We start from the raw sequence: 14,948 nt of genomic DNA on the forward strand, positions 1-14,948 counted from the left end.
GGAGCGCTCAGAATGAGGAGTCGCTCGGGCGGGCCGGAATTTATGAATGGGGAGGCCCCGCCTTCCTCGCCACCCCATTGGCTGAGCAGTTTAGCTTGTCAGGGGACAGCTCAGATGGGAAACTCCGAATTTATTCAGTTCAATGCATTCAGGCTTGGCAGGTTTGGGAATGTCACGCACAGGCCACGCCGCGGGGGAGGGGGAAGAGGGGCAAAGGAGACGGGGGTCACTGTGGCCAGGGAAAGCGGAGGAGGGGGGTTGTTTGCAAAGCACGCATCGCCGCGCGCGGTCCACCCATCCCGGCCGCTCAAAATACATGGAGAACGCAGCCACGTTCCCCAAGCCAAGGATTTCCTTGCGATCTGGACCACCCTTGCTGGTGCAAAGACTTGAACACGCAGGGAGGTGGATCGGCAATCTTCGGACCCCCACGCCCCCCAAGTTTAAACCTTTGTGGAGTCGTGCCCAGCCTCATCCAATGCATCCAGACTGGCTGCTCCCCGTGAAGGGGACCAGACCCGTTATTGCTCTCAGCTGCAGTAGATGAACAGGGTTACTTCATTTTGCTGCATTCTGAAGGTGGAAGGGGGAGAAATGAATCCAGGGGCCTTTCTCTGCAAATCTTATTGCCATCAGTGACAGTGACATCTCAGGATGACAGTCTATCCATCTTTCACTCTTTGCATAATCTCTCTCTCCTTTCTTGAGGGCTGAATCTTCACAGGACTGGCTCAAGACATTGTGCTGTGGGAGGCGGTCTTGCATCAGCCCTGCTAAGACTCAGCCATCAAGAAAGGAGAGAGGGAATTATGGAAGCGGTGGTAGATTGGAGGACGTCCTGAGTTGTCATTGTCACGGATGATGTCCCGTTCTCCTTTGCCTGAGTGGAACCTGGAAGTTTATATATCTATTTTGGCTGGACGAAGAACATTTGCTAATTATCGGGCACTCTGGCAGTTGATGTCCTTGTTCCTGTTCTGAAAAATATCATTCAGAGATCCTCTCACACTCTCACTGCCATTGCACTATATTTCTAAATGAGTTTTAGCTAATAGATGGGAAGGACATATTTTACTGTTTTCTTTTTAATATATTATTACTGTGGAGCAGAACAATCTCCTGCGTTTCCCCACATCTCCCCCCCCCCCCCCGGTCTTCCCTCTCCCCCCATCACTTGTCTTTCAGTTTCAGGGAACAGAATTTGCTTTTGAAGTTTCTTTCAAAGTAAATGCACTTTTGCACCTATTTATTTAGTTGCAAAGTAATCAAGGTTTGTTTGTGTGGGAATATTGGCTTTTGTTTCTCCAGGGCTATCATTAGTTCAGGCTCTATGACCTTCTGGATTTTCCAGGATTGTACTAAATCCCAAAGGAAGTACCAGCCCTTCGTGGTAGGCCAAGTCAGGAAACAGACACCGCAGGGATTCCAGAAATGCTACTTTATTGTTCTAATAACAGAATCTTGAAAGCCGGGCAGAGTTTCTTGGTGCCCATCTTATGCCAACAGAATCAAGGTGGGGTTATTTTGTGTTTCTTCTTCATGCTTTCCATTTTCCCAGGACCGAGTTGCTATTTTACTTCCCTTAATGGATCTTCCCTTCCAAGGTCATTTCTACCTTCCTTTACAGGGAACTATTTGACAGAATTTCTTCCCCTGAGCTTTTTCCAGTCTGAGAAAAATAGAAAATCAATTTGAGGTATGGTGGAAGAATTTCTCTTCTGCCTGGAGAAACTTTGAAAAAAATTGATGCCCAGTTTCTCTCCCTTTGAATTTAGGGGAGAATTTCAAAAGGTCATTTCTGCCAAAAGCAACTTCCCCTATAGAAGATCAAGGAGATAATAGTGCAAAGGGGAGCAAGGATAGGGAAACGTTGTGTTTCAGTTATTCAGATTTAATTAAAATAGGGTTGGCCTTGGTTAAGCTAAGTGGGGTTGGACTTGGTTAGTACTTGGATGGGAGACCACAAGGAAAGCTAGACTAATAACAGGAGGAAGAGTAGCAGCAGCAGCTTGACTTTGAAGGAGAAAAATCTCTCCTTCAGGAAAACTAGGAAGGAGAAGCAGACGTATGGATGCTTAGGGAAGTGTCAATAGGCCCCAAGCTGGAGACACCACTCTTATTTTCTGATACTTATCAATTGCACTGTTTAAGGAAGTTTGTCAAAAACCATCATTTTACCAAGGAGACATTTGGGGAAGATATAGGTCGGATGTCACCCAGTGCCCTTCACAGTTGTTTTTGCAAGATGTTAAATCTCACTGACACACTTGCTCCAAGGGCATGTAATCCATTTATAAACATCCTGCTTGAAATACACCCCCACAATTACTTTCAACTCACTGGCGGGCCGTGAACCTTGAGGCACATAAACACTCCATGCAATCTTACAAGCAGATGGGCTGAATACAGACACGGACACTTTAAATCTTCCATCCCAAAACAAAACAGGGGAAAGAGGGGGGGAAAAAGAAAGAAAGAAATATGGCACTCCAAGCCAAGAGTACATTATGCAATTGCCATGACTCATAAATGGGACTTTACAGAGGATCCCAAAACAACATTTACCTTCTCATAGCTTCCCATCATTTTTAAAGCTTTCTCCCCCCACCCCCCCGTCGTGAACACATTGATCAAAGAAGCCCACAGGGAATAGCTGTGCAATGTCTTTTGACTAGTGGCACTAGAAGCCATCTGCCTGGAAACAGTCTAAATCACTCCCTCTGAAGGACTGAAAAAGGGGGGGGAAAAGCCACAACATTGGGAAGAATCTGCAACTAGTTTGTAACTCACGCTATCATTTATGCTTCTGTGTTCTGGTTTGTATCCAGCGACTTCAAGACAGACAGATGCAAACGGCCGGCAACGTGTGATCCTGCAAACGTCGCTGAACGACCCCCCCTCCCATTTCTCACCATGAACTATGCTGGCTGGGGCTGCTGGGAGCTGTAGTTCAGCAAACATCTGGACGGCCACATGTTTCTCACCCTGCCCTCTGCACAGAGCAGCTTCTATGGTCAAAATACTGACCAAATTCACTGCAGGCAATTGAAAACATTATTCAAAATACAGATAAAAGTAAAACAGAACAGATGTATGTTGTAATACATGGGAAGTTGGGGGAAATAAATATGTAAACCCATTTTACCCCCTGCTGTATCATTCATTCCCTCTGTGATTCTAGGGAAGCAAAGATCATTTTATGTCTTACTGAGCTTTCAAATACTTTTTCTTGGTATGTGTGTGAAATAAAACTAACTCACACAGCACATTTCTTTTTCGACAAGATTCACTCCCCCAGCCCAATGATCCCGAGCTGCTTTTTATTTTTATTACTTAAAAGCACTCTGGGGATTTAACACAGCCCTTGATCTTGGCAGGATATATTTTATATAGAGAGGCAGGATTTTCTCCTTAAGCCATCTTTACAAGAAGATCTCATTCCCGGTCAGGTAGACTATCTCAATCATGTCTATGAAAATTTTATTTCAATGGAAGCTGATCGGATGAATGGGGAGGGGTATCTGGTTGTTTGTTTGTCTGATTGATGAACTGTGGAGCCCTTGGGGTTCTCGGAGCTTGGCTTTTTCTTGCAAACATTTCATTACCCGGCTAGGTAACATCTTCAGTGCTAAAATGGGATGGGGTTTGCTCTCTGTTTATGTGCTGTACATAAATAGAGAGCAAACCCCATCCCGTTTTAGCACTGAAGATGTTACCTAGCTGGTTCAACCCTGAGCTACACATATTCACCTCTACTGATTGATGAATATTCCACCTTTTCTCCAGAAGAGTTAAGGCAGCTATCACAGTATTCTTCTTTCCAGTTTTTCCCCACTGCAAGACCCTTGTGAAGTAGGTTGGGTGGAGAATGATGGATTGTCTAGTCATCCAGCGAACATCAATGTTAAGGATGGACTACGGACAGATTTCTTATTCTGTCTGTAATCGATCCTTAATCTGTTTGTGAGAAAAAGGAAATCAACATATATTTAAAAAAAGAAGCAACCCCCCCCCACACACACTATGAACTTTTAACCAGTTTAATAATCATATGATTCCACAGGAACTCAGACTAGAAAGAACTCAGACTTATACCATTTCTCAGTATAAGAAAACGATTCCGAAGGTTTGAATTCTCAGTATAAAAATAAGATTTCAAAGATTCTGAGTCAGCCATACCAAAGATCATTTTTAGCTGATGCAGAAGGTGCTTCATCTTATTATTTATTCTTTCCTTTCAGAGGCTGGATCCTTACCAACCCATTGAGGCAGGATACGAACAGCTTACGGTCCCATCCGAGATGAACTTTTTAGATAGAAATGCAGAACACTGTCATGAGAGACTGGCACTGTTTGGCAGAGTTGTAGAAAAGGTTTGGGAGAAAAGGAAAAAACTGTTTTGGAGGGCTTGGGGTTATTATCGGTGTTTAGCAATAAGTTAAATTGAGAATTTTTTTGCAGCCTGGCAATGTGCCAGGAGAATGAGGGTGCAAATGAAGTACTGCATAAGGTTTCCTAATAGAAGACCTCCAAGGTCACTTTCAACCCTATGATCCCATGATCCCATGATCCCATGATTCTGAAGTGCCCACAGGGTGTGGTAAAAAAAAAATCAAGATGGCAACGCAATAGTGCAATTGAAGCTCAGAGCTTCAGTCTCATTGTTGTGGCCTGGACCATCTTGATTTTTTTTTAACCACATCCTGTGGATACCCCTGTTCAGAAAGGCACCCCAGAAGCCATTAGATATGTACAGTGGATTACCAGTCTGAAAAATGGTGAGTAGCCTAAAGCCCATGACTTTCAATGGGATCCTACTTAGATTGTGCTGTATAAAATGCTAGGCAGTGGTTGTCATTGCTATTACTGCAGACTAGGGGAAGCAAAATTGTGGAGTCCTGGGTTTCTGAGCTTGGTTGTTTGCTTGCCCGACTAGATAATGCTTGGTTGGTTGTTTCATTGCCCGACTAGGTAATATCAGGGTGAGTGAGTGTGCGGGTTTGCTCCGGAGCTACTGTATATAAACAGGGAGCAAGCCCCACATTCACTCGCACTGATGATGTTACCTAGTCGGGCAATGAAACGTCTGGAAGCAAACCACCAAGCTCAGAGAGCACCAAGGACTCCACAGCTCAACCCTGAGCTACACATATTGTCTTCTAGTGGAAGCAAAATTCATTTTGAGGAAGGTTTTTACCTAGAAAAGTAAAAAGTGTAGTTGTTGGTCCTCTGTTTTCATTAGTGAATGAATAGAGAGGACTAAAGACAAAGCTATCTACTTTTCTGGGTCAAAATCTTCCCCAACTGCTTTATTTTCCATTTCCAGAATCAACCGTGACTTCCCCAAGCTCGTACCCCCAGCAGACATTGCCCCTTGGATCTTCATAAATTATTCTTACTTCAATACATAACTTTGAAAGAACATTATTAACTAGAAATAATCAAAATCTTATTTTTAAGCAGAAAATAATACACTATTGTTATTATTAATAACAAGGAAATATTATTAATTTGACTATTTCCAAAGATATAGGAAATAGTTTTTTCTCTTGGAGTTCAATAATTGAAAGGAAAACAGAAATAGCACAGCTGAGCATCACGTACGCTTACTTGACCTATGAGGTTCAATTCAACAGAAGCAACCACAATTCTGGAAACCTTTGCATTGCAAATTCACAATCTGCCATAAGCTATTTTAGCACAACTATTTCCTGGAGAAAAAGCAGAAGTTCCATGTCAAACAGCCCACAGGAATACTGTGTGTTTTCTCTTTAATTGTCTGTTTTCAATTGCATTGCCGTGAGAAAATAATTTCATAAGCCAAATTGGGTATCAATGACCTTTTATGAGCAGAAGTGATATCAGTTCAAGTTCTAGAGAAAATCATGGAAATTGAAGAGTAATACTAAGTTTTGTTGGGTATAATAAAGCATCTCTAAAATTCTGGCATTTGTTATAGAGATGTCAAGAGGAGAGTTGGCTATCTCCTAAATTATGTGTTTGGGGACATCAACATCATTGATGTTGATGATGATGTCCCCAAACTGGATTTTATTTATTGAGGTTTTAGATATTTGAATTAAAAATAAATAAATGGGAAGGTAGCAGATTGAAAAATAAATACAATATTGACCTCCAAGAAGGCTCAGGTCCTGCAAGGTCCTGGAGGCAGTCTTACAAAATAAAAATAACAGATGTACCCCAGTTGTCCATCTGCCCAGAAGAGGACAAAGGGAAGCTGAGGAAGATGAAAGCATCTCAGAGGTCAGGGAAGAGCTTTACACTTTGTCTTTTAGTCAATTGACACTTTGTGGCTGGGCATTCCATGTGTGGCAGTCATTCTGTGACAGTGCTCGTGACATACTTATTCTCGAGACTTCAAACATGATTGTGTGCGTGTGCGGTCAAGTCAATCTTGACTCCTGATGACTGTCTGGACAAGTCCCTGCAGTTTTCTTGGCAAAATTTTGGGAGTGGTTTGCTCTTGCCTCCTTCTTCTTCCTAGGGCTGAGGGACAGTGACTGGCCCAGCGTCACCTGGATGGTCTTGTGCCTAAAGCGGGACCAGAACTCATGGTCTCCCAGTTTCTAGCCTGGTATCTTAACCACTACCCCAAACATGATTGCTAGCTTCAAATGATTAGAGACCCCAACTTACATGCTGTGCAACCAATATTTGCCATCACTTGGTCTAGAAATTTGCTTTTCTCTTTCCTTGTTTTTTTTTTTTTGAATAATACAACTGAGTACTGTACTACATTGAAGTTGTGAAACAGGAGAACATAAAGTGCTTTGCTTTTGGAATATTTTGCAGATTTCTTTAATGATGAGCACAAGTTGTTAGTGCATACTGAAAGGTTTGGTTCACATATTGCATCAAGTCCTAAGTGGATTGTTTGAGTTTTGCTTAGCATGTTGTATAAACTCATTGATTGTGGTTTCTAAGCCGTAGGCACTTCCACACCGGACTGTTTCCACTTCTCAGTCCTGCACTGACTATTCTGAAACTCTTCTCAGGCGAGGAAGACCATGAGTTGAAGCCAGCAAGACACAAGAAGTAAAACAGAGGTCCTCAACACCCAGAGCTAAGAAATGAGTCCATTACCACGTAAGAGGAGGGGGGGAAAAAGGAATGTGGGATTGAAATTCTGGAGCTGATATAGAAACAGGGCTAGACTCCTAGATTCTGCAGGAGTTGATCATTGTTACAAATGCTTGTTTTGCAGCTGCAAGAAAAACAACTTCTCTATCTGAGCTGCGTCCTTGAATCTGCCCCAGCTAAGCTTACGAGGGCACGGTTGCATTTCTACAGAGAGATTTATCACCATGCCTAGGGTGAAATTATGACCATCGTCGCTTCCCCTTCAATTGACCGGTAAGGCACATTCCATCAGTGTTCTGCTGTTGCAGGTCTTGAAACAACAACGAAAAACCCCACGGTTCAAAATTAAATCAAATAAACCCCGGGCTCTCTTCCCTTCCCAGTCCAGACCACATTTGCCTGGATTGCTTGCAAAGCATAAATAAAATTCTGAGTAATTTACCAAGAGGTTGTTGCAAGACCAAGAAGCGATCTTCTTCTTCCTCTGGAGTGTTTGGAAGCATTGCACTAGTTCTGACAGTGGACGGAAAGAGCACCTTGGCCGTTTTTCCCCAGTAGCTGCCACCATGGGGGCATTTCACTGGGTGGTTGGAGCAGAAACAGGGGAGAGATTCCAGCATCAGGAACCGGATACTATAGATTCCGTGCAGTGGGAGGCTATGTGTGAGTGAGATGGTGTTGGAGCCACAAAAATCCTTCCACGCCAGAGAAAAGGGAAAGCTATCTGGGAATAAATCCAACCAGCCCAACACTTTGGACACAGAACTTTTGTCAGTTTCACCCGTCCTCCATTGCCAGGCCTACTGTACATCCGGGCCCAGTTGCAAGGATCTGGAAAGAGTCAAAACAGTCTAAATCAATGCCAGATGCATTTTAAAAAGGAATCAGTAGGTTGCTATGCGGGGGACCTGTAAAGCTGTCAGGACATCCTGCCCCTTTAAGGACCCGCGAACAGAATTATGTCACCCGAAGCCCGGGAACCAAAAGACAGGGCAAGGCCTGAGTTCCCACCAAGAGGAAAACAAGCTGGCCGTAAGCTCTGCCGTGCTTCCAGCTCGCAAAAAGGATAACCTTTCTTTTCCCCAGTTTCAGATAGACTGCAGCTGAGTCAGAAATACTGTAAATAAGCTCCAAGATAGAATACAGATAACCACATGGGAAAATGGACATTCGAGCTGATTCTGGAACTCTGCGGAATGGCTTAGCCCGTTATGGAAATCTATCCAATTATGGCTTATTCAATAAAGCAAACCAAAGCTTAGTGCAATGTCTGAATGCAGCCAATGCATATCTTGTGCTGGAGCCATACATTATGGTTGGTAATGCCTAACTCCAAGAGCGCATGGCTTATTGCTGAGGCAAAGGCGTGCCCTTTCTGTTATTGCTGCATTATTTTAGATGCAGAGCCCTGCCCTGGCCTCACCCTGCCATTAGGAAGGATGAGGCCATCCCCCTCCCCTCCCTGCGGCCTTATGATGAAGGCTGATGTCTGTTCTGAGATTTTTGGCATCCTGGGTGGGGCAAGAGGCACGCCGGTGCAATGCCCTGACCCAGCAAAGGCAACGGTGATGGCCCCTGAGTTTCGAGATGATCTTGGAATGTTAAAGATTTTTTAAAAATCAATTGCAAGGAGGAGCGCAGTTACGTCCTCGCATATCTCCGCATGTAACCCTTTGGGGAAAAATGAAATTAAATGGGTAAAGTGACTTCTCCCTTTCAATGGGTTACTGGATCTGGAGAACCACATTATAGCAAAGAATGATAGAAAATGGTATCTCTTTGCTGCCATCTACTGGTTGTTCAGAGCTTTGCATCCAAATGTGGTCATCCTAACTTTCAGGATTGTTCTAATCATTCCTTCCCTTCCTTCCCGCCTGCCTGCCTGCCTCAGCTCTTTTCTCCCTCCCTCCCTCAGCTCTTTTCTCCCTCCCTCCCTCCCTCCCTTCTACAGTCTTTTCCCCCTTCCTTCCTTCCTTCCTTCCTTCCTCCCTCCCTCCCTCCCTCCCTCCCTCCCTTCCTTCCTTCCTTCCTTCCTTCCTTCCTTCCTTCCTTCCTTCCTTCCTTCCTTCCTTCCTTCCTTCCTTCCTTCCTTCCTTCCTTCCTTCCTTCCTTCCACAGTCTTTTCCCCCTTCCTCCCTTCCTCCCTTCTTCCCTTCCTCTACCCAAAGTCCATTACCATGGACATGTTTAGGACAGCAGTTGAAGTTTTCATGATTAGCAAGAGAACATGGACAAAGTTTCTAAAAAGAAACCAGAGTCTCTCTGCCAACAGAAGATGCACAGAGCAGAAGATCACGGGAGGAAATATAGCAAGGAACGAGGACCAAGCAAAAAGAGAGCGACTCCCTTCCTGCACCATTTAGGTTCCAACAGCCAAATATTTGGCAAAATGATCGTTGTTAAGCTAGAGCTGAGCATATTGTAAAGTAGGTTTCATGTTGGTTTCAAATATTTGTGTACATTCCCAAGATTCGTTACCAAGGGAGTGGTAGCACGGATGAAAGGAATGAGAAGTATTTAAGATAGACTCTTTGCAGCCAAGCCAACTCCATGCAATTGCATATTGACGCAAATATCTTGGCAGCAATATAGAAAAGGTTTGCCATTCCTTTTTCCTGGTGAGTTTTGGGCTTTCCCCCCACTTTCCAGTCTAGCCTACAGCTCTGAAATTCTCTCGTGCTCTCCTATGTACTGTAAGTACCAACCAAGCTCAGCCCCACTTAGCTTTCGAGCCCAGACATGGCCAGGCAGATGTTGTCACCTGCTAAGATATTCCTTGCTCTTATTCTCTCTTAGTTCCCTCCTCACCAGGTTGAGAGGTAGATGGCAGACCTGAACTCCCTTACCCAAGAACAGGTGAATTGAATTGAATGGGTGCTGTTATTATGTAGACATGGGCTAGATCAGTGTTTCTCAACCTTGGCCATTTTAAGACGTGTGGACTTCAACTCCCAGAATTCCCCAGCCAGCCATGCTGGCTGGGGAATTCTGGGAATTGAAGCCCACACATCTTAAAATGGCCAAGGTTGAGAAACACTGGGCTAGATAATGCTTTGCTATAGGGCTGTCAGAAAGGACCTTCCTTTCTGGTGGGCCCTTCTTCCAAAGATTTCTCAGGAGAAGAGAATTGTACTAGGCAGTCCACAGGTGCAGATATTTTAAGAGCTGCTATGGATATCAAACTTCTGCCAGGCTTAAGTCACCAATTCCGTCCTTCGGAACCCATAAAATACCCCCCAAAGAACAAAAAATGCTCAGAAAATGTTCAGACCTGTCCCTTCTCTGAGGGCACAGGGCTTGTCAATGAGCTGCTGGGGCCCATGTGGCCCTCAGGCTGCCTCTTCCTAATCTAGGGGACTCTTAAAGCCATTTTAAACATGGCTTCTATCCAAGCATATTTGCTCTAAAGCTGGTGGCGCGTGCCATGGACTTACAGAGAAAGCTCAGTAAAAATGATGGGATGTCCTTCCCGCTAAAAAAAAAAACATACAGGATACATAGTTTCTCATTATAATCTGAACAAGGGGCAGCCTGTGTTATTGTACAAGTTGGCAACTGACCTGGCTGAGATGCAAATGGAGTGTTTACACATTTGTGAAGAGGTTTTGTGTTTTGTTTTTTTAGCTCAAAGCATGTAAGCAGCCTGGGCATTTCCTTAAAATATACTCAGCTTTCCTTTTGCTTTTTCAACTGTGAGACGTATTCTCCTTGGCTCTCCACTATTAGATAATATTGGCTTTGACTTCACGCACAGAGAATTTGAGGAGTGATGCCAAGCTGGGAAGAGAAAAACAGTAAAAGAAATGTCAGGCAGTGAAAACTGATCTACTTAGACTTCGATGTAGGAGTCTACTAAACATGCATAACAGGGCTAGGTAAGTTAGGGTCTTCCAGTTTTGGGGATAGCCCAGATATTTTGGCCAATGATCAGGGATGATGAGAATTCCCAGTGCCCAAAAGAAGTCATCCAGAGATAGCTGCTGATTATCTAGGAAGCACTGGAGGCACAACTTCCAAGATTCCCAGAGGATGTGGGACATCTGGAAGACTCAAGGCTGGGAAGGCTTGTTGGACATAAGAACAAAGGAAGTTAGTTGGACTGATGACCAATAGAAGTCATCTGGAGCTTCCAGGGATATCATGTGATGGAAACAACTCTTATCTTTCTGTCTTCTAATATTTTTTTATCCCACCTTTATTATCTGTATAACTCAAGGTGGTGAACATACCTAATACTCCTTCTCCTCCTATTTTCCCCACAACAACAACCCTATGAGGTGAATTGGGCTAAGTGAGAGGGACTGGCCAAAGTCACCCAAACACCTTTCATGCTGTGAGAGGAAAATTATTAGTAGCCTTCTATATGTTTTAATGTTAGTTTTGATTGCATTTAATGAAGCCAGGTTAGCTTCTTATGACCTTTAGAGCAATGACAGGAAATGTCAAATGCAAGACTAAGCAAACTTGTTGATGGGAACAGATGTGACAGGGACAAATAGAACAGGAAAGTATGGTAAAATTAGCACCGAGGAAGTTATGGTCCATGATAAACCTAGGAGTCATGTCTGTGGTTTGTAGTTTTTGAGGATAAAAAGGATTGCATCTGAGGGGGTCGGTGCCACATGGCTAAGCTGTCTTACTGACCGCTTGCTCGTGGTGGTGGGCATTGCAATGTGAATCTAAGTACCTTGTATGCTATTGGTTGAATTTTACTTGCTTGTTGAACTAACATTTGATAAAGCTTTTAGAACTTTGAAGTGACTTGTTTTATGGTGTGTCTGCCTCCCGTGTTTAACGTGGTTTTTTCCCTGACAATGCCTAAGGTGGGACTAGAACTCACCGTCTCCTGCTTTCTAGTCTGGTGCCTTAACGATTAGACCAAACTTCCTCCTTTCCTCCCTTCCTTCCTCTGCATACTCAAGAGAGCCCGTATGGAGCTTCTGCCATCTCATCTTCATAATAATGGTGTGAGACAGGTCGAGCTGAGTGACTGGCTCTACCAAAGTCACCCAGGGAACTCTGGTTGAGTGGAGCCTTAAACCTGGACCTCAAAATCTTGGCCAGAGCATCACCAATCTGTGCTCAGTGCCCAAGGTAATTATTTTATATGGCCCATCACCAGAGGAGGGGCTGTGCAGATGCAGGAGAGTCTGTCCTTTCAAGCTGCAACCCATACCCAGTCTGCCCAGGATTTGCTAATATTCACGATGAGGAAGACATACAAGCCCTAAACAGACACGGCAGCTCTGAGAAGATTAAAACAGATGGGGGGGGGGCGCGGGGGGGAATGCTACGTTGGTTATCTTCTGATACCTTCCAGGTGTGTGTCAGCCCTTTGGAAGAAGCCAGGCCAGATCAGGAAACAGACTCAAGAAATACGGTGTTGTTGATAAAGGCTCTAGGAACAGCATCTTGAAAGCCTGACAGCGTTTTCTCTTTTTTCTCTCTTATGCCAGAGAAAGTTAAGCAGAGTCACTTTTAAGTTTCCTGCTAATGCCTCCTTCCCTTTCCCAGGCTCAGTTCATGTTTTCTTAAGTGCCACGTTCCTTCTCCAAGGAGGTCATCTTTGTGGTTCTACACAGTGCACTGGAAGCACAACTCCGAAGATTTCCAGGGAATGTGGGAACTCTGGGTATTCTAAGAATTGTCCTTCTGAGACACCTGGAGGACTCAAGGCTGGGAAGGTTTGTTGGACATAGGAAGAAAAGAAGAAGATCCAAATATACCCTCCCTCTCTTACCCACATAGCTGTTTTTGGAACAACATTGCATTGGGAGAGTGAATCAAATAGGACCAAATTAAGCAAGCTAATAGACGCAGCATTAATGCCTCTTCTCTCACACACTTCCTTAAATGATTAGAAAGATAGAGAGGAGATGAAGCTGCCTTACACTCAGTCAGATTCTGCTGGGGGTGGGAAGAGAAGGGCAGTTTTCATCTGGACATTTCTCCTTGTATGGGCAACCCCAACAAACCTAGATAAAGTTCATTCCATTCCAGGCCCTCTAGGTTAGGTAACTGGAAAGCTTTACTGCAATTTTCTCCAACCTGATGCCTTCCAACTCCCAGCATCCCTAACCAACACAGAATGGGGACATGGGCTGGGCTACCTGACTCCAACTCCTCTATTATGTCCTTGATGATCCTGAACTCTGTTTTCCATCCACAGCTGCCGAGAGGAATGCTGTCCACTAGATGAAGGTCCCCATTATCTGGAATTTTGTATATACAGGATTCTGAAGCATGAGATAGGCCTGGATGCATAGAGTAAGTTCCCCATTTGAGACCTTCAACAACAGGACAGGGGACATACTGACAAGGATGTGATGGAAGGACAGGATTTGTGGGCACGGCTCTGCTCTCCCCTTCACCTACTAGTGGGTTGCCCAAATGGGCAATAATATATCATGACTTCTCCCCAGCTGCCTCCCTAGGTTCAGATTCCATGACTTAAATGAGTGCTGTCCCCTTAGGTACAACCCAACCTCCAGCCTCTTCATGATCACTTGAACTTGGAGAAAAGAGATGCAGGCCTGTGTTAAGAGGCCATCCCGGGAGAAGACGAGAACCCAATTCATAAATGAATGGAATGAACAGCACGTGCATGGAGTTGGAACTCAGTAATTAAGGTTAATCAAGATCCTATTTATGAGAGACTTTCTGGTCCAAAGATATAGCATTATTGTAAGCTTTCTTTGGCTTCTGTTTAGGAAAGGAGAAAGTTGCCATTGACTTAGCCAGGCTATTGACTCAATGACTCGGTATTATTTAAACAGGGTTGAGCAACTTTTTTTCAACTGCCGCTGCATATTGGGGAGAAAAAAAAAAAAGACTACTGTACAATAATCACAGCAGAGATGCTGTGAGGTTACCGAAAAGGTCAGGGCTGAAATATTCAAATGGTTTTCTTCTCATTGAAGAGATATTTAAAATAAACATCCAAGATATGATTAAAAAAAAGACACTTTGATTCTGATTCTGTTTTTAAAAAGATGAGGAGGAGGAGGAGGAGGAGGAGGAGGAGGAGGAGGAGGAGGAGGAGGAGGAGGAGGAGGAGGAGGATATTCTATTCCAGGTGGCTCCAAACATTGTGACGGGGATGTTTCCTTTACCGCTCCAGAAGGCAGCAGGCTTGCTCAGAAGCTCCATGGCATATGAACTTTTCCACCAGCTTCTTGCTGTTTCTGTTGCTGTCTGTCCATATCAGCTGCTGGAGGCAACCATGTTGCTCTGCCAGATGCTACAGCCATCCCTGCATGCCAAGCATAGAGTCCACTGTTGGAGCATGAACCTCCTTAACCCTCCTGTCATTAGTCCAGAAGGCTTCTCATTGTATATTGTTTTTGGGAAAGTAGGTGTATTCTTGACCTTCAGGAGACATGGTCACAAAATGGATTTGTTGATATTTTGACCCAGATCTGTGGGCCAGAATGTAGCTCTGCCTTTTCCGCACTGCTGCTGGGCCATGTGCAATGTGTGGGTGGTTTAGCAGCAGCAAAGCTAATCCCCATGACTAATCTCTGGCTCTGAACCAGCTCATGAAAGCCTAAAGCAAGCATTGCATCGAGGGACTGGAGGCAGGGAGAAAACCTGTTGGCTTGTGATCAATTCAGTTAGTTTGAATTGAAGGATCAGACCAAGAGCCTCCACAGGGGCCCATATCTTGCTTCACTGAGCTGGGGACAAACGTCTACACCCTGCTCTGTCCTACTTGCACCTCCACATTCAAGGAATGCCCCATACAGTATCCTGTATAAAAACCGACCCTCTCTTTCCATAGCTTTCCCTGTTTGTTTTCAACTGGTTGTATTCCTATGTCATCACTTGCTGAATCATGCTGAAACAGC

General features: G+C 44.3%; 1 long non-coding RNA gene across 1 annotated transcript; it reads left to right on the forward strand.

The window, feature by feature from the left end:
* Window positions 1-12,403: 12,403 nt before the first annotated feature.
* On the forward strand, window positions 12,404-13,988 carry LOC148216798 (uncharacterized). The gene is made up of 3 exons (XR_015795092.1): window positions 12,404-12,785; window positions 13,271-13,368; window positions 13,575-13,988. It is a non-coding gene; the product is annotated as an uncharacterized LOC148216798 (long non-coding RNA).
* The last annotated feature ends 960 nt before the right edge of the window (window positions 13,989-14,948 follow it).

Source organism: Python bivittatus, unplaced genomic scaffold, assembly GCF_059951505.1.
Source record: "Python bivittatus isolate LINGU-HERP-01145 unplaced genomic scaffold, Pbiv_v1 ctg000080_np1212, whole genome shotgun sequence".
Classification (NCBI taxonomy): Eukaryota; Metazoa; Chordata; class Lepidosauria; order Squamata; family Pythonidae; genus Python; species Python bivittatus.